The sequence below is a fragment of the Aythya fuligula genome, chromosome 2 (assembly GCF_009819795.1).
Source record: "Aythya fuligula isolate bAytFul2 chromosome 2, bAytFul2.pri, whole genome shotgun sequence".
Taxonomy (NCBI): Eukaryota; Metazoa; Chordata; class Aves; order Anseriformes; family Anatidae; genus Aythya; species Aythya fuligula.
The window spans coordinates 4,421,491-4,438,189 of record NC_045560.1 but is presented as its reverse complement, the minus strand read 5'-3'; positions in this window follow the sequence as shown (position 1 = coordinate 4,438,189).

Genomic DNA, 16,699 nt, shown 5'->3' with positions numbered 1-16,699 from the left:
AAGAGACTAACAGAAAGATGAGTTTGTATATAGCATTCTGCTAATGTGAAAAAGAGGCATGAATGTCAAGGTATTTGAATGAGTCTTCTTCCCTGGAGATAGACTTGTTTTTTCAACATTAGCAGATCACTGTCTCTACCAGCTAGAAAGCCCAGAGGTCAGAGTAAAAAGTCTAAATTTTACCCATATCTATCCACAGATATTTAGACAGAAAAATTTCTAGAGCGTCTGCATTTTTGTTGTTGTATATCTAGCTGTGAAGTAGCAAATTTCCCCTGAAGACCATCATGATGTCTAACTGAAAGATAAAAGAAGAAGAGATAAAAAGCAAATAAAATTTGTTCTTCTAATGAACAGGTCAGTCATTGCCTGGCTCACTCAGTTTCTGAATGTGTGATGGCATTCTGCTTTTCTCTATGTCTCAGCCAGAGGTATAACGTGTCATATTAAATCTCTTGTAAGTCTTGGCTATATTAATTGGATTTTCTGACTTGCAGTTAAATCCTAAAACTCTGAAATTATGTTACCTTGATGATATTAAATGGACACCTGTGTAACAGATATTGTCCTGGTTTGGGCTGAGATAATTTTCTTCCTAGTGTCTGCCATAGTTCTGTATTCTTTTTCATCTTCCCATACCGTCCTGCCAGCAAAGAGGCTGGGGTTGCACAAGAAACTGGGAGAGGACAGAACCAGGACAGCTGATCCAAACTGGCCAAAGAGATATTCCATATCATAAGGTGCGGAACAATAAACTGGGGTGGTTGGCTAGGGTGGGGGGCACTGTTCAGGGATGGCCTGGTCAGTGGGTGATGAACAATTGCATTGCTTTTTATATTGTTATTTTTATATATATATTTTTTTGTTTTGTTTTTTAAATCCATCCATTCTCTCTCCCATCCTAGTGTAGGGGTTGGAGGAGGAATTAGAAAATGGATGTGTGATGCTTAGCTGCCTGCTAGGTTAAACCCCAACAATAAGAAGGCACATGAATACATGGACTTTTTAGGGCTCTTGTCCTCTGCTTTTATAGAAGCCTGCATTAAAGGTTTGGCCCCAAATCCATCTGAGTCAAGGATACTAGCAATCTGTCCAAACAATTTTGCTTTGCTTTCTACTGTGTTTAATAGGGAGGATATTTGGCTGCATTCAAGTATTTGCAACATCCATTCACACCTAAATTTGGCCATTAAAAATTAGACCTTTGCCCTTTTCTAGTCCTTTAACTTTTTCTAACATGAACAAGAATGTGAATCTTCAGAGAGCACTTCATTCCTTCCTAAAATAAATAGGTAACATAGAGGGAATACTTTCCTGTAGGATAGCTGAAACTGGAAACAGAAATGGCTAAAATCAGAATATATGACTCCTACTATTTAATTAGAATATTAATATCAGTTATGACTAATCATGGCATAGATATTAAGGTTACATTAGCAAATTCAATCATGATTTTGAAGTGTTACACAAAATTAAAAAACAATCAATTTTTGATTTTTCAAGAAAGGAATTGCATTGACTTCAGATAATTTTCACCTGGCTTAACCCTACCTTAGGAACATGTGCACGCTTATTGCATAAGTTTGTTTCTGCAAGCTTCTGTCTGTCACATGCAAACTTTGATAAAATAGGTATGAAAAGTGTGAGTAACAGAAACTCCTTGACCTTTGAAGAATCAATTATGCTAAGTATGATTTGTTTTCACTTGGAGTAGGGCCAGAACAATGAAAAATTGACCTGAAGAGAGAGGAGCAAGCTCAGGGTATGGAAATTACCCATTACAGTGTAATCCCTGCAGCAAAGACAGAAGTAAAACAGAGCTCCCAGGCATGATGGCTGAGATTATCTCGCTACAGGCTGCAGCAAACAAAATGGTGAGCAGTTTCTGCCACTGCCAAATGACTTCAGTCATCTGGACTTGGCTTTTATGTTGTATCACAACCAATTGTATAACATTGATTAAGTTTTATCCTTCTGCCCTCAAAGACACCTACCAGCTTCCCAAAAATAAACACTGTTTTTGGCAGCATGGAATCACTAAAGACTCCATCTTCCATGCAATTATTTGACCAGAAATATCCCATTGTAGAGTATTTGATTAGTTTCTTCTACATTACACATTCAGGTAATAGTTTCCATTAGGCTTTTGTCCATCTGTATTGTCCTCAATTTTTTTTTTTATTTTTTAAATCTTTTCTGAGGCAGCAACCACCCTTTTACACTGTTTATCATAGAAACTATGTAGCTTATTGCCTTATATTGCTTCAAAACAGTGCATAAACTACTAATAACCTCAACAGATATCAATAGAAATGGCAAAGTTCCTCCTAGCAGTCTATATTTTATACTAAAAAATGAACTGATGCATTATATCATGACTGCCAGTTATCAACCTTGGTTCTTCTGGCTTTATCTAACATCAGGGTAGGTGTTTGTTTTTATCAGATGTTATCTGAATAATTTCAGATTTGAGAGAACAGTGTTGGACTCAGTGATCTTCAGATGTCCCTTCTAACTTGGGATATTCTATAATTATATGATTCTCTAATTCTATGTGGCTTTTTCAATGTTTTGCTTTATTTAAATTACAATTCAAACTGTAATACATTAAATGCTTACCACCGCTACCAAGGGGTTCCCATCACTTATAAGGACATGACCTTGGAATAGGACATTGTAGAGAACAACAAACATAAAAACATAGAAGTAGCCCAATATGTTTAGTGAGCATTAGATTTATTTTTTACCTTACCCAATATGCAGAGCCTGATACCATTCCATGTTCCAAAAGATATTCCATATCTTTTGTGTTGCCTGTATATATCGGTAGGAAAAGAGCTCTGTCTATCTTCAGTATATTGCACACAAGCATGAAAAGGCTTTTAATTATAATGGCACTGTTCCCTGATGACTGAGGAGAGGTCTGAAAATTAAAACAGATCAGATGTGCAATCTATACCAGCTTTGATTACAAGAGAGACAATCACATCTCTGCAATCACTGTCTAGCTTGAGTTGCACTCTCATATTATCAAATTAAGATATTAGCATGGTGTCCTTAAGGTGGAACTCTTGCAATTATTCCACAAAAAAAAAAAAGCTTTTAATCAGTTTGCCTACTGCAAAGCATTTTCAAACAGAACGATGGTGGTTTTTTGCTTGGCAGACATGATTTTATAACATACTGTGAAAATCTAATAACTGAAAAGCTTAAAAGAGAATTTCAATTTATATGAATATTTCATTATTTATATGTTTGCATAATATCAATGTTATTTAGTAGCAAATAAAAATACATCAAGTTCATATTACACATCCTCATATTAAATGACTGGAAATTTTTATTTGCACTACATTGTGGCTCAATTGCTATCAATTTTTAATATATATTAATATGTATTGTGTCATAGAATTATATCATAGAATGGTTTGAGTTGGAAATGGCTTAAAAAATCATCTAATTCCAACCAATTCTTATATTTTATAATATAAGAAAGTCAAAAGATTATTTGCAATTTTATATAGCAATAATATTTTTCTGTCATTTTATATATGATTGGACAAAACTGATGTATCATAGAATCATAGAAGCTTAGAACAACTTGGGTTGCAAGGGACCTTAAAGATCACCCAGTTGCAACCCCCCTGCTATGGGCAGGGATGCTAACCACTAGATCAGGTTGCCCAGGGCCCCATCCAAAATGGTCTTAGGCACTTCCAGGGATGGGGCATCCACAACTTCCTTCAGCAACCTGTGCTACTGCCTTACCAACCTCTGAGTGGTGAGGCACTCTCCTAAAATCTAATCTAAATCTTCCATCTTTTAGTTTAAAATCATTCCCCCTCATCCTGCCATTGTCTGCCTGAGAAAAAAGTTGTTCTCCATCTGTTCTGTGAGTTCCCTTTAAGTACTGAAAAGCTGCAACAAGGTCACACCAAAACTTTCCCTTCTCCAGGCTGAACATCCCCAGCTCTCTCAGCCTTTCTTCATATCAGAGGTGCTCCAGCTCTCTGATGAACTTTGCAGCCCTCCTCTGAACCCACTCTAGCAGCTCCACATCCTTCTTGTGCTGGGGGCCCCAAAGTTGGATGCAGTACTCCAAGTGAGGTTTCACAGGGGCAGAGGGGGACAATCACCTACCTCCACCTGTTGGCCACTCTTCTGATGATGCAGCCAGGATGCAGTTAGCCTTCTGGGCTACAAGTGCACACTGCTGGCTCATGTCAAAATTTTGTCCTCCAGAACCCCCAAGTCCTTCTCTGCAGGGCTGCTCCCAATGAGCTCTTCTCCCAGTCTGTGCTCGTGTCTGGGATTGCTCTGACCCAGGTGCAGCACCTTGCAATTAGCCTTGTTGAACCTCATCAGGTTCACATAGGCCCACTTTTCTAGCTTGTCCAGGTATAAAAGTCCATGTATGAAAAGTTGCATTTTAATTAATTAATTAATTTTAATTACTGGAGAACATGTAGAAAATACATAATATTGTAGTGTACACAGAAATATCTGCAATAAATATTTCCTTATTTCCCCTATTTCACTTATCATGACATATCATCTATGCTGTAGTCTGGTGTGTGCAGAGCTATCTAGAAGATTATGATATTCCCTGTTCCAAGCTTAGCTTATATGGTTCTTTTTCCTGGTCAAAACACTTCCAAGCTATAGGTATCCATTTCCTTTTCCCAAATTTGACTTGAGTCAGATTGATTTCTCCATGCTTTTTTGCATGTTTAAAATATTAGCAAAATTTTGCCTTTCTTCCACCAATTATCTTTTATGTTACATACAGCAAATGCTCATCTTGTAGTTTGATAGAGCTGTGTTAGGGAGGTAGAAAGAAGCACTCTGCAGTGGTCCATTTCCCTGTCACCTAAAAGAATTTGTGAAGCTAAAATTACTACTTGGATACCCCATGTGCAGGACAAAGAGCTGTAACCACATCATTAAAATAGGAATGGGATTCAGCTATAGCTGCTGTAGCCAAACTAAGGGTAGGAAAGGATGAGAGGGTGCAGTAGTGCTTCTCCTGCTCTGCCCAAGCACAAGCTTTGTTTTTATAACTCAGATTGGTTTCCATCCAGGAACTACAGGGTCTAGAGAAAAAAGGTAGATTTTTGCAAGGGAACATAAAAGTGCATTAAAGGGAAACATGATGATGTGGCAGTGTGGAAGTGAGAGGTTTATTTCCTGAAAATTTCACTCACCCTGTGTACAACTCTATTTTACAAAGCTATGTCAGATTATTCAAAGTCTTCGTGTGTTCAAGACAAGATTGGACAAATGAGTGGAAGAGAAATTTTTTATTCGAAACTTGGGAAACGCCAGAGCTGTGAGTGGGCTCGAGTCAATGAGGTTCTCAGGGAAGCAGTTTATGTGCCTGCTCCATGCTTGCACTTTTTTTTCTAGGTGTGAGTTCTGGTCACTGTCAGTGATGAGTTACAAACGAGGAGAGTATTCAGTCTGGTCTGGTATGAGAATGAAAAGGATTGGTATTTTTCAATGCACATCACTGTTCAGAAAGTTGCAAAGTGAGCTTTCAATGAAAATGTCTGCCACCTTCTCTAGCAAAACAAGTACAGCTGTGATTGCAATTAGAACAAGCTGGGGAAGCACCATACAATCACTCTGGAAGCAGACCAGTTTTTCTTTAGTTGGGAATGAAAACCGAACTGTGTGTTTTTCCATAGAGTTGACACAGAAAACCTATTTCAGAAATGCTGGGCAAGATGGCCTTGGCATTCCTTTATTGCCCATTTTCTGTGATTATGATGTGGTGCTGTCCTCAGTTTCATTGGTGTCTAGGCATCCTTTTAGCTACTTTTTTGTTTGTTTGTTTGTTTGTTTGTTCAAGTAAAAAAGATATTTCACCTACAGGTAAAACCTTTATCATTTCCAGATGTACCATTTATATATTTATTTTAGTCTATATACACATCACAGTTCCACTAGATGGCAGCCGGGACCTTTATAGGTCTGATCCCACTGAAACCAGGTTACAGTTTGAGAGTTCCCTTGGCATATACCAATTAAGATGTTCTAATGAATGGATGAATTATTTCACTGTCTTTCCAGCGAGACTCATGGCAATCAGTACAGCACCAATGGACTCCACTATCCATCCTACAGCCAGGACATTGCACTTTCTTTCCCTTTCTGCTTGCCTTAAATCCCTGAAATGATCACAGAGGCACCTGGAGGGCTGTCTGCAGAGTAGTACCTTGTGTTTACACTGAACTTCACTTTGTAGAGCACGCCAAAAATGCCCCTGAGGAAAGCATCTCAACCAAGGATGCCCCTTCAATATGTTCTGTGACTACAGGTGTGGATTCAGCCACGGCTGAAGCTTGTATTCACCCCTGAGCATGGTCTGCAGGCTCCTGGACCACCAAACATGACAAGAGAATCCTGCAAATTCTTTGCAAGGCCACTGTTGGCTGACATCTTAGCACAATATATATCACTTTACATTCACAGCCACACTAGAGACCAGTCTGGACCATAGAGAATTTCCATTCCACCCTATAGACACCTCCAAGCATGAAGGGAACACATTACAATCTCTCTGGGGACTGCCAAGACTCCTTGTGTTGCTGGTGGTAGTGTCTGGGAGAAGGGATTCTGTAAGGCTATTCCCTCCCATTTGGGCAGACGATGGAGAAGCAAGCAGATGGCAAAGTTGACAAAGCAAAGGCTGAATCACTTGAATGTATCAATCAGTGCCTCAGAGCTAGTGTTTGGGAGCAAACAACTCCTGCCAGAAGCAGGATTCACTTAGGTCTACCCCATCAAGCAGCAAGTGTGGATTTAGCACAAAAACCTGCACTGCAGGTACAGCCAGTATTGTTGCTGTAGTTGGACAGACCTCAATTCAAGCCATAAAATCCACCTTAAATGTCAAGAAAAAACAATATAAATTAACAGCTGATCTGGGCTTAGTGCTGCAGGAATTTTTCTGTTTACAGTGGTAGGAAACTACCTCACAGGTGTACCCATGATGTCTCAGTCACCTGGTTGGGACAGCATTGGATGAATTTGCATCCACATTTGTCAGGTCTGAAAATCACATGGTGTCCCTTTTCCTAGCTTTGTGTCAAAACCTTACTAGTCCATTCTCTGTATTTTGTTTTACTAGTACATTTATGTTCTTTTAATAGATTTTAATGGATTTTAGAAAAAAAAAAAAAAAAAAAAAAAAGAAAGTAGGCTTTTAGTGTACTCTGTGTGGGTCGGTTTTGGTGACAGGGCTAGACCTGCAATGTGGGTGGATTCTGATTCTAGCGGGCAATTGTTTAATTGTGGAGTTCATTTTAAAAACATGTATTTTGAATGTTTGTGGGTAGATGCAGGAGAAAAAAGCAGTAACAAGTAAATGTTATACCTAGATGAGTGTTAATAGAATTATTTTCCACATCACCATCATCACAGATTGCAAAGCTATTATATCTTCTGTAGGGGATTCAAAAACAGAAAATCATTCAATTCGACTGAAAAAAAGGTTTTTTTTTTTTTTTTTTTACTTTCCTTCCAATACAGAAAAGGTTGCAATGATGAAGGTATTGGAAACATATTGGAAACATTAACTTACTTACTTCATAACCAGGACTAGATGGAAAATTTTGGAAATGTCAATGGTTTATTGAAAGGTGAAGGTTTTTTTTTTTTTTTTTTTTTTTTTTTGGTTGGTTGGTTGGTTGTTTTTTCCTACCGATTTTACAGTCTCTGTAACATTTCTTGGGGTTCTTGGATCCTTGTATAAAAGTCCACACCAGTTGTGGAAAACAACTGGACCTACTCACATGGTTAATATGGCACACATGCTTAAATCTGTTCCCGGAACAGGGCCTACTACATTAATTCAAAGAGCATGGTCTTTGCTTGTTTGTTTGTCTGTCTGCTTGTTTAGTTTATTTATTTTGTGTGTGTGTGTGTCTTTCTTGATGAAAAAAAATTGCTCTTGTAACTTTGAGAAGGAAATGCATACAACTACCACCATGGAAAATAAAACACCTATCTATCATCCTAAGAAGTGTATCATGGGGTTACCTTTTGATAATTATTAGTTTTTTTTTTTTTTGTTGTTGTTGTTATTTGTTTGTTTGTTTGTTTGTTTTCTGTTTGTTTGTTTGTTTGTTTTTCCTCTGCCGGAGATGTGCATGCTTTGGGATTTAGATGTCTTAGTAATGGGAGAATGAACCTTTTATTTTTTAGAGAAGCAATCCCAGTGGAATCATTTGGTCAGCTTGGTCAGCTTCAGAGAAGGAATTAATTTGATATTATTTAATCATTAAAAGGGTCACTCCCTAAATCCAGGCCAGGTGACCTCATTTCTTTTTATAGTCACAAGAGATCATTTTGAGATGTGATCTGTTTTAGATATTCTGCTTTAAAATGAGATGAATTTCACCACAGATTTCCCACACTAGATCTAGACCATGGTTTATAAAGACTTCCCTTCTTTATCTCAGACTTCCCTCACTAGACCATGGTTTATAAAATGATCCCACTTGCATCAGCTGTAGTGAAGTTTAACCAGATGATACCTCCCACCATGCTCTTCTGCATACAAACATGTGGCAGCAAGTAGCAAAGACAGCCTGCCCTCACTGTGCTGAGGCTGTTGCTCACGAATCATTGCGCTACAGCCAATTTTGTCATGGATCGGCAAAGTGATAGCACATCGCTCTCTATAGTCTGCTCCTGGTATTGCAGAAGGTTTCCCGTTCATGCTGAAAATGAAGTGATAGCCCAGTCTTGGTTGAGAACATCAATAGATCTCCAGCACCAGTATGGACTTATAATAAGCGTTAGTATACCCTATGCCTTTTAATATCACAATTTCTCTTTGAATTACACAGTGAATCTCAAAGGTTTTAAGTTTTTTTGTTTGCTTGTTTGTTTGTTTTCAGAACTTAAGCTAAGCAGGTGCTTGCCTGTTTTGCTGACATGTGGCTTCTGCTTTGTATTGCTGTTTCTGGCATTAGCCTGAATATGGGACATAATACACTGAAGCAGCAAGGTGTCTGCACTGTCTATCCTCATCCCTCAGCTTTTAATGCATGTTTTCCTGAGTACCCTTTCAGAAGCTTGGTAACAAAAGGAAAGTAGCTTTTAACTACTGGTCAGATTTTAATCTTGGTCTCTGCTTTAAAAGCTTTGGGGAAAAAAAATAGAGTACCTTTTAATAAAATAGCAAATACTGGAACACCAGTAATTTTCTTTCCTCCCAGAGACACAAAGGAGAATATAATTTAATTTGATTAATCCACGTCTCATATTTAAATTGTTGGGTTCTATTATTTTTCCTCCATTTATATATATATATATATTTTTTTTTTCTCTTTCTTTTCCCCCTACTTCCCTCTTGGCACTTGCACTTATCAGCTATTTGAAAACAATTCAGATGCTTTTAGCAGGAAGTGGTTACCTCTGTACCCAGCAAGAAAACTGCTGGAACATTGGTACCTCCACTTCTAATATGTGATGGAGGGGAACATTTGGTGAGTCATATAATGACACACTGAGACAAAAAGAACCTAAATTCCTCTAATTTTTTTGCTCTTGCTTCACAGGTGACTGCTCAGGATTTGGCCATGTACTACATTTCTATCAGCACTCCACTTTTCTTTCTTTATAGCTACACATTTGAACAATGGCATTAAAATAGCAGAAAGAAAAATGAAGTAATATGTTTCCATCAGAGCTGGCTGGAACATTTTTTAATGATTTCTTGGTTGGTTTTGGAGGTCAGTACATGTGCCAAAAATCCTTCCTGATTTCCTTCCTGATCCAAAAGATGTTTTGCACAGACTATTGATTTTGGAGAAGGATTTTTGAATTCCTGCTGAAATGTTTGACCAGTCTGAAAAAGTAAAAAACAGACCCAAATATCAGACTATCTAAATACAATTTCCTTCCATGAAATCATTTTGAATGTTTTACTTTTGCATCTTCCTTAGGGCTCTCATGAGCTACTGGAACAAGCATTGCTTGATATAGCCTTGCTTATGCCCTAATGACTGTTCACAAATACAGGTTAATCGTAAACCATTTGAAAATATGGACCTGAAACTTAAATTCATGGAGAAGACTTAGAGAAATATTCAGTTCTTCAGTTTCTTTTTCTCAAGGGGAAAAAAAATAGGGCTTATGTTTTAACAGCATATAAAAATAGTACAGTGCATGCACACACTTTTTCCAGAATAGCCTAACTCAATACCTATGCTGTTTTTTTCCTATATAAAGGTGCTTTCTTTCCTGTAATCATACAGCTCCACACAGCTTCACCTCTTCGAAATTACTGTTCCTCTGCACGTCTATTTACCTGAGCACTTACAAAATAGCTCCAGACAATGTAACCACTGGAAATATCTCAATAAAGAAATTGTAGCCGGAGGCCATGACAGTATGCAGCATCAGCAGGAGGGGATATAGGCAACACTAGAATATAGTTTGATAAGAGATTCTCATAAAAATCTCAAACCAGCTTTTTTGGAGTGTTATAAAGCTTTTTTTTTTTTTTTTTTTTTTTTTTTTTTTTTATTATAAAAAAACAGGGATTTTACCAACAAAATAGGACCAACACCAGGTAGCTGATTTCACACTGGGTAAACATGCAGAGGAAAAGGCAGCAGGGGGGTGCCTAGCCTTTATGATCAGTCTGTGTTTACCTTGTAAGTGAAGGAGTTGCAGGAATTGACATGTGCCAGGTGAAAACAAGATGTAAGATGTGCCAGAGGTGTGCACAAAAAGGCAGCCAAGCACAGTGAGCAGTCATGAACTGCTGTGCTGGAGATGCTCAGCTGGGGAGCAGGTATCAGCCCCAGCAGCAGCAGACGACATGGGGAGAGTGCTGGTGAGGAGATCCCTTCCACAAGGGATGACAGTATGACCTAAAATACTGCCTGAGATATGTCAGTCACCAAGACATCTAGGATAAAATCCACGTCTGAAGAAAACTGCCTTTGCCTATTTGTGCATTGGAAACCACATGAATTAAATGCAAAGTTTCAGTTTTGAGTTTTCAGACAATGCTTGAAATACAAATGAGATCAAGCTTAAGCATTGGCCTCTTCGTGGTTAAAGTCAGACTGAAAATATAAATGGAAAAATACATGCTATTCTTTGTTGGTTTTTTTTAGGTGTGTATTGTTTAAAATACCACCTAAGCCCTCTGGACTCATGCATTTCCCTTTCTGAAAGTTCTGGACAAATTAAATTAAAATTGTTAAGCTTCAATAAAATAATCTGTAATAATTGAAAAAATAATTAAAAAAAAAAAAATCATGGATCAGAAATCCTGTTACATATAGTTGGGTTTCATCTGATCCAAAGCAAAGCATGTATCACAGGCTTCCTTCATAATCAACAGGCTATACAGGTAGCTCCAGAGTATGGTTATTTTTTCCTAAGCAAAACATGTAAGTGAGATGAACAATGATGCCGTTACGGTTCTTACTCACCAGTGGCTTTAAAAGGGTTCTACCTTTAATTTAGATATTTAATTTTTATTATGTTATTTTAATTATCTAAGTTACAGCATATGTATCCCAATTCAGGAATCAAAGTTTACTTCTGTCTCTACTGTCTATATTTGTATTTATTTTTGTTGTTGTTGTTATTGTTGTTTTCACTACATTTCAGCTGGAAGTGGGATGGATGTTTTTCAGCATCACATCAATCTCTGAAAAACAAGGCACATATATGATACTGAGCATGAGAAGGAAAGTTAAAGGAGAAACAGACTAATGCAGAGAGGTACTTTGTGAGACACTGCAGATATAGAAGTAGGGAAAAAACACAACAAAAACAATATTGGAAAGAAGGTAAGTGGTACTGCCCACAAAGGCGAATCAGAAGGTACAAATGTTAACACATTAGACAGAAGGTCAAGGCAATTGCTCTGTATCAGGTGAAACAAAGGGAACTTCCTGAAAAGTGTCAAAGCCTCTTCAGTTGTCTCTCATCTGCCTCACTGCTCACGTGACAGTCCTTTGCAGAAGTCGGGGGAGACAACCCTGAACAATTTCAACATGTAAGATGTTTAATTTATTCCCTTCTCTCCTAAGATGTTAGGGCTTTGAAGAGGGGAACTGTGCTGCTGTATGCTCTGATTTTCTTTCCAGAGAACAAACTAAAAATATCAGTTGGATCTGAAATATGGTCCTTAGAAGTGTTTTTTCATATTTGCTCTTCAATACAGCTCTGCTTGGACAGTGTTGATCAAGGGAAGCTTTACATTTTTTACATTAAAAAATAAACAAAAAAGAAAGAAAGAAAAACCCTACCTTATTAACTCTTCTAATATTTCTTCAAGACTTCAGTTTCAAAATACAGAAAGTGTCAGATTTGCAGCTCTGTGGTTTCTATTTTGCTCCACCCTGAAGCTACCTTAGGGCATGCTTTTTTCTTTGTAGCTTTCTAATGTATTTCAAGTATGAACTGTATTGACCCGTATTCATGTGATTTGCATACATATTTCAAACACATTGGGTAGGACATGCTTTAGACAATTTAAGATTAGTCTTCTAAATCTTCACTAGTCAAAAAACGCTGCAGGGATAGATGATGAGAGAAGAAGGCATCTTCCAGCAGTTCTGATCTTAGGTTTTCAGGATTGGTTTTCAGGATTTTCATCCTGAAAATACATTGTGCTCATGAGATGCCTGTCTCTCTAAACTCATAAAAACAACCAAGAGGACGCCTGTGTCAGACCAAGGTAACCAATCCTTAAATATTTTGTTAAAGGAGATGGAAAAGAATTCTGTCTTCCTGCATTGTAGTGCTGCAGAGAATTTTCTTCTTCCTAACCCGTTAATAATAATTTGTAGTTATTAGGATTTATATCCAGCTTCATAAAAGAGTATAAGTGTTCTTATATTATCTAGAGATGGGTATCTAGTGTCAGTTAGACATAACCTTGTAAAATTCATACACAAACAGCAAGATTAAAATATGTACAAATAGATGTGTTCACAAATATCACACGGGAGCTGCATGAAACCTGTGGCCTGACAAGAAGTGTGAGTGGAGTTATGTGTCACGGGGGGAGCTAAGTAGGTGGTGTCTAAAGATGTGATTCAGTTGCCCAAGTACAGTCATCTGTTACATGAATATTATATAAGATGCTCATCATATGAGATGCTTTAGGGTTTCCAGGACAGTTCTATAGGACTGACAGATGGGACGTAAGTCAGAAAAGAGACAGTTAACTGTTCTAGAATATTCTTTATTTGCACAAGCAGCTGATTCGAGCCCTGCAATTAGCTGTGGTGTTTTCATGCTGGTGACTAGCTAAGCTCCACCATGCAAAACAAGGGAAGAATATATGATGAATAAAAAACTCATATATTGAGATAAGGAAAGGCACAATCCTCTCCAGTTACTGCCATGGGCAAAAAAAAAAGACTCAGCATAAGGGAGATTAATATAATGTATTACCTATCCCGAGCAGACCAGAACAGTGAGAAACTAAAAGCAAACTAAAACCACCCTCCTCATACACCCTCTTCTCTTTCCTCCCTGTGAGCAGCACAGGAGAATGAGGGCAGCAGTCAGGTCCTGAGGCTTTGTCTCCGCCTGCTGCTCCCTCATGGCCCCTCTCTGCCCCTGCTCCACGTTGGTCCCTCCCACGGGATGCTGTCCTTCCCGAACTGAGCCTGCAGGGGCTGCGTACAGGCAGCAGCTCGTCAAGAACTGCTCCCACACAGCTCCGTCCCACGGGGTCCGTCCCCCAGGAGCAAGCTGCTCCAGCACAGGTCCCCCACGGGTGGGCAGCAGCTCCCCCCAGCCCCCCTGCTCCTGCGTGGGTTCCTCTCCACGGGCTGCAGCTCCGGCCCGGGGCCTGCTCCTGCGGGGGCTCTCCATGGGCCGCAGCCTCCTCCAGGCCACATCCACCTGCTCCACCGGGGGCTCCTCCATCCACGGGGGGGCTGCAGCGTGGAGATCTGCTCCATGTGGGACCCATGGGCTGCAGAGGGACAGCCTGCTCCACCAGGGGCCTCTCCCTTCACAGGCTGCAGGGGAACTTGTGCTGTGTGCCTGGAGCACCTCCTGCCCTCCTGCTGCACTGGCCTTGGGGGCTACAGGTCTGCTTCTTTCACATTCCTCACTCCTCTCTCCCAGCTGCTGTAGCACAGCAGTTTTTGTTTGTTTCTTTGCTTTTTCCCCTTCCTTAAATCTGCTCTTATAGAGGCCCAAGCAGCACTACTCATGGCTCAGCTGCAGCCAGTGGTGGGTCCCTTTTGGAGCTGGCTGCAGCTGACTATGATCTGACACATCAGAGGCCACACCTGCAGCCTCGCTGCTAAAACCTTGCCGTGTAAACCCAGTACACCAGCATATATTGTAGACACTTATATTTAGATGTCTGTATTTAGATCTAAATCCTACCTCTAAATGTGAGATTAATGTCAAGGACTTGATCCAGTTGTCTACACAGAGGCCTCTGTATAACTTGAGATACCTTGGATTACTCAAGGTGGTAGATATGAACCAGTTGCTAGATGCCCAGGGGAGTAAGAGTTTTGTGAGGAAAATGAAAGACTTAACACAGTTTTCAGAAGCTGCTAGAGAGTGCAAGTCATACTGACTTAGATATAATTACTGCTGTTCTCAATCACTAATTTAGGTGTTTGGTCTTATTTTTTAATTTAATTAATTTATTTATTTTTATCTCCTGGTTATTTCTGAAAACTGCATTTTAGGAGAGACTGAAATTACTGACTGGGACTATTGCCCCTTGCTGGATGACAAAAATGTAGGTGTTTGTGATCTCCAGCCATGCCATAGGATAAGGCAGAACAACTGAGCTGAATGGGATCTGTGAGGACTTCTTTTCCAATGGCATTTTTGCTACTATGGAAACACATCTTTCTATTGTTACAGACAAGAAAATAAAATTTTATTTTTAATATCTTTCTGGAGGTTAGAAGAAACAAGCAAGACTTCATTCTAGTCACTCACTCTCAAGAGGATGACAATGAAAGCATTTCAGAGACTGAGGAAAAGCAAAGACTGAGTAAGAGATGCATAAGTTGAAACAGCAGAATCTTGTTTTATGAGGTATTCCCTTTAAAATCTGTGCAAACAAAATGCAGTTTTGTAAGGGAACTTAACATAAACCCAAACACTGATGACAATGCTTAGACAATGAAGGCAAGCTGTTTAATTATACATGCAAATTGCAGAAGAATTAATCAAAATTCATGGTCCCATAAAGCATCACTGCAGTGTCTAGTCCTCTTAAATGACAGAGGGACTGAATCAGAAAATATTCGTTGTTTGTATTCCTGCATAGGTGGTGGGAGAGATTTTTCAAAGGTTCATAATTGGTTTTGATGCATAAATCAGACTGTGTAGCAATTAAACTAATACTGCTAATTGCTGTGGACAGGCTTAAAACCTTCCATTTAGATTGCATTGAAAAATTTAGACACTGCTTCAGGGAAGGCTGTGGGAAATGGGAGTAGGAAGATTATGTGCAGGAGTTCTTCATAGTTATAAAAGAGGACTTAGTGAGTGAAGAAAATAAAGTAATTCAAAAAAAACAAGTAAGCAACTGAAGTTCTTCTACCTTCCATTAGCTACCTGGAAGCTAGAAATGAAATCTAAGCTCGTTGTGTCAATCCTCTATAATGAATAAAATGAAATACAATGAAATAAAATCTAGAACTTCCCACATGTATTTCATCTAATCTCTGTTAGTCACACCTTAAGGGAGAGTGAGTTGACATCTGAAGTGTATGTCTCCATTGACTATAAAGGCAGCCTAAAAATGTTACTCCCAAAAACACTTAGCTTTTAGATGAATTGAATTCAACCTTGTCTGTCTGCCCAAACCAACATGATAGATGTTCCCAAAATTATTGTTAACCCACAAGTGCAGTTTGTAGTGCATGAGAATGGTACATTCACAGAATCTGATTTCCTCTAGATACTAGAGAGTACAAATGCAGAAATGAAGAGGACTTCAAGTTTATGAATTGTTTTCATTTTCAGTTGATTGATATTTTGTCTCTGAGCATTCACAGACCTTAAATTTCTATTTCCTTTCATAAAGAAACCCTTACACCATATCTAGATTGAGAGTGCTCCAGAAGCTGCAGAAATCTGCCTGGGAAAGACAACGAACAGAAGATATATACATTATTTATTTTCCCCTGGGTAAGGGTATGAACCAGATTAATTACTTTTCCTGAGCAACTGCTGGCAGGTTGACCCCAGCTATTATTATAACCATTAAGGTTCTCAGAGGAAGATAATCAATCAGTGAGTTTATAAGACTTGTAATTTTGGCATCTGAAACAATCAAGGAGCAGCAGATTTATTCATCTTCCTGCCTGTCTTTCTATCTACCTATTCATGTCTTCTACATAGCAAAATATCTATCTATCTATCTATCTATCTATCTATCTATCTATCTATCTATCTACCTGCCTACCTACCTACATACCTACCTACTTATCATCTTGTATTAAACACTGACTTGTAAGGATAATTTCAGTAAATAGCAACATGGAACTGTTCAGACCAGTTGAGCATCAGGAGTTTCCTTTGCTTGATGGGTCAGCCTAGTACTATTTCCTCACTTTAAAGTGAAGGTGGCATGGAAATGAAAACAATGAAAATGAACATGAGAACAGTTAATATTCAGATGATTTGAAGCAGGGACAGTTAAAAGATTCAACTTTCTCTTTTTCCA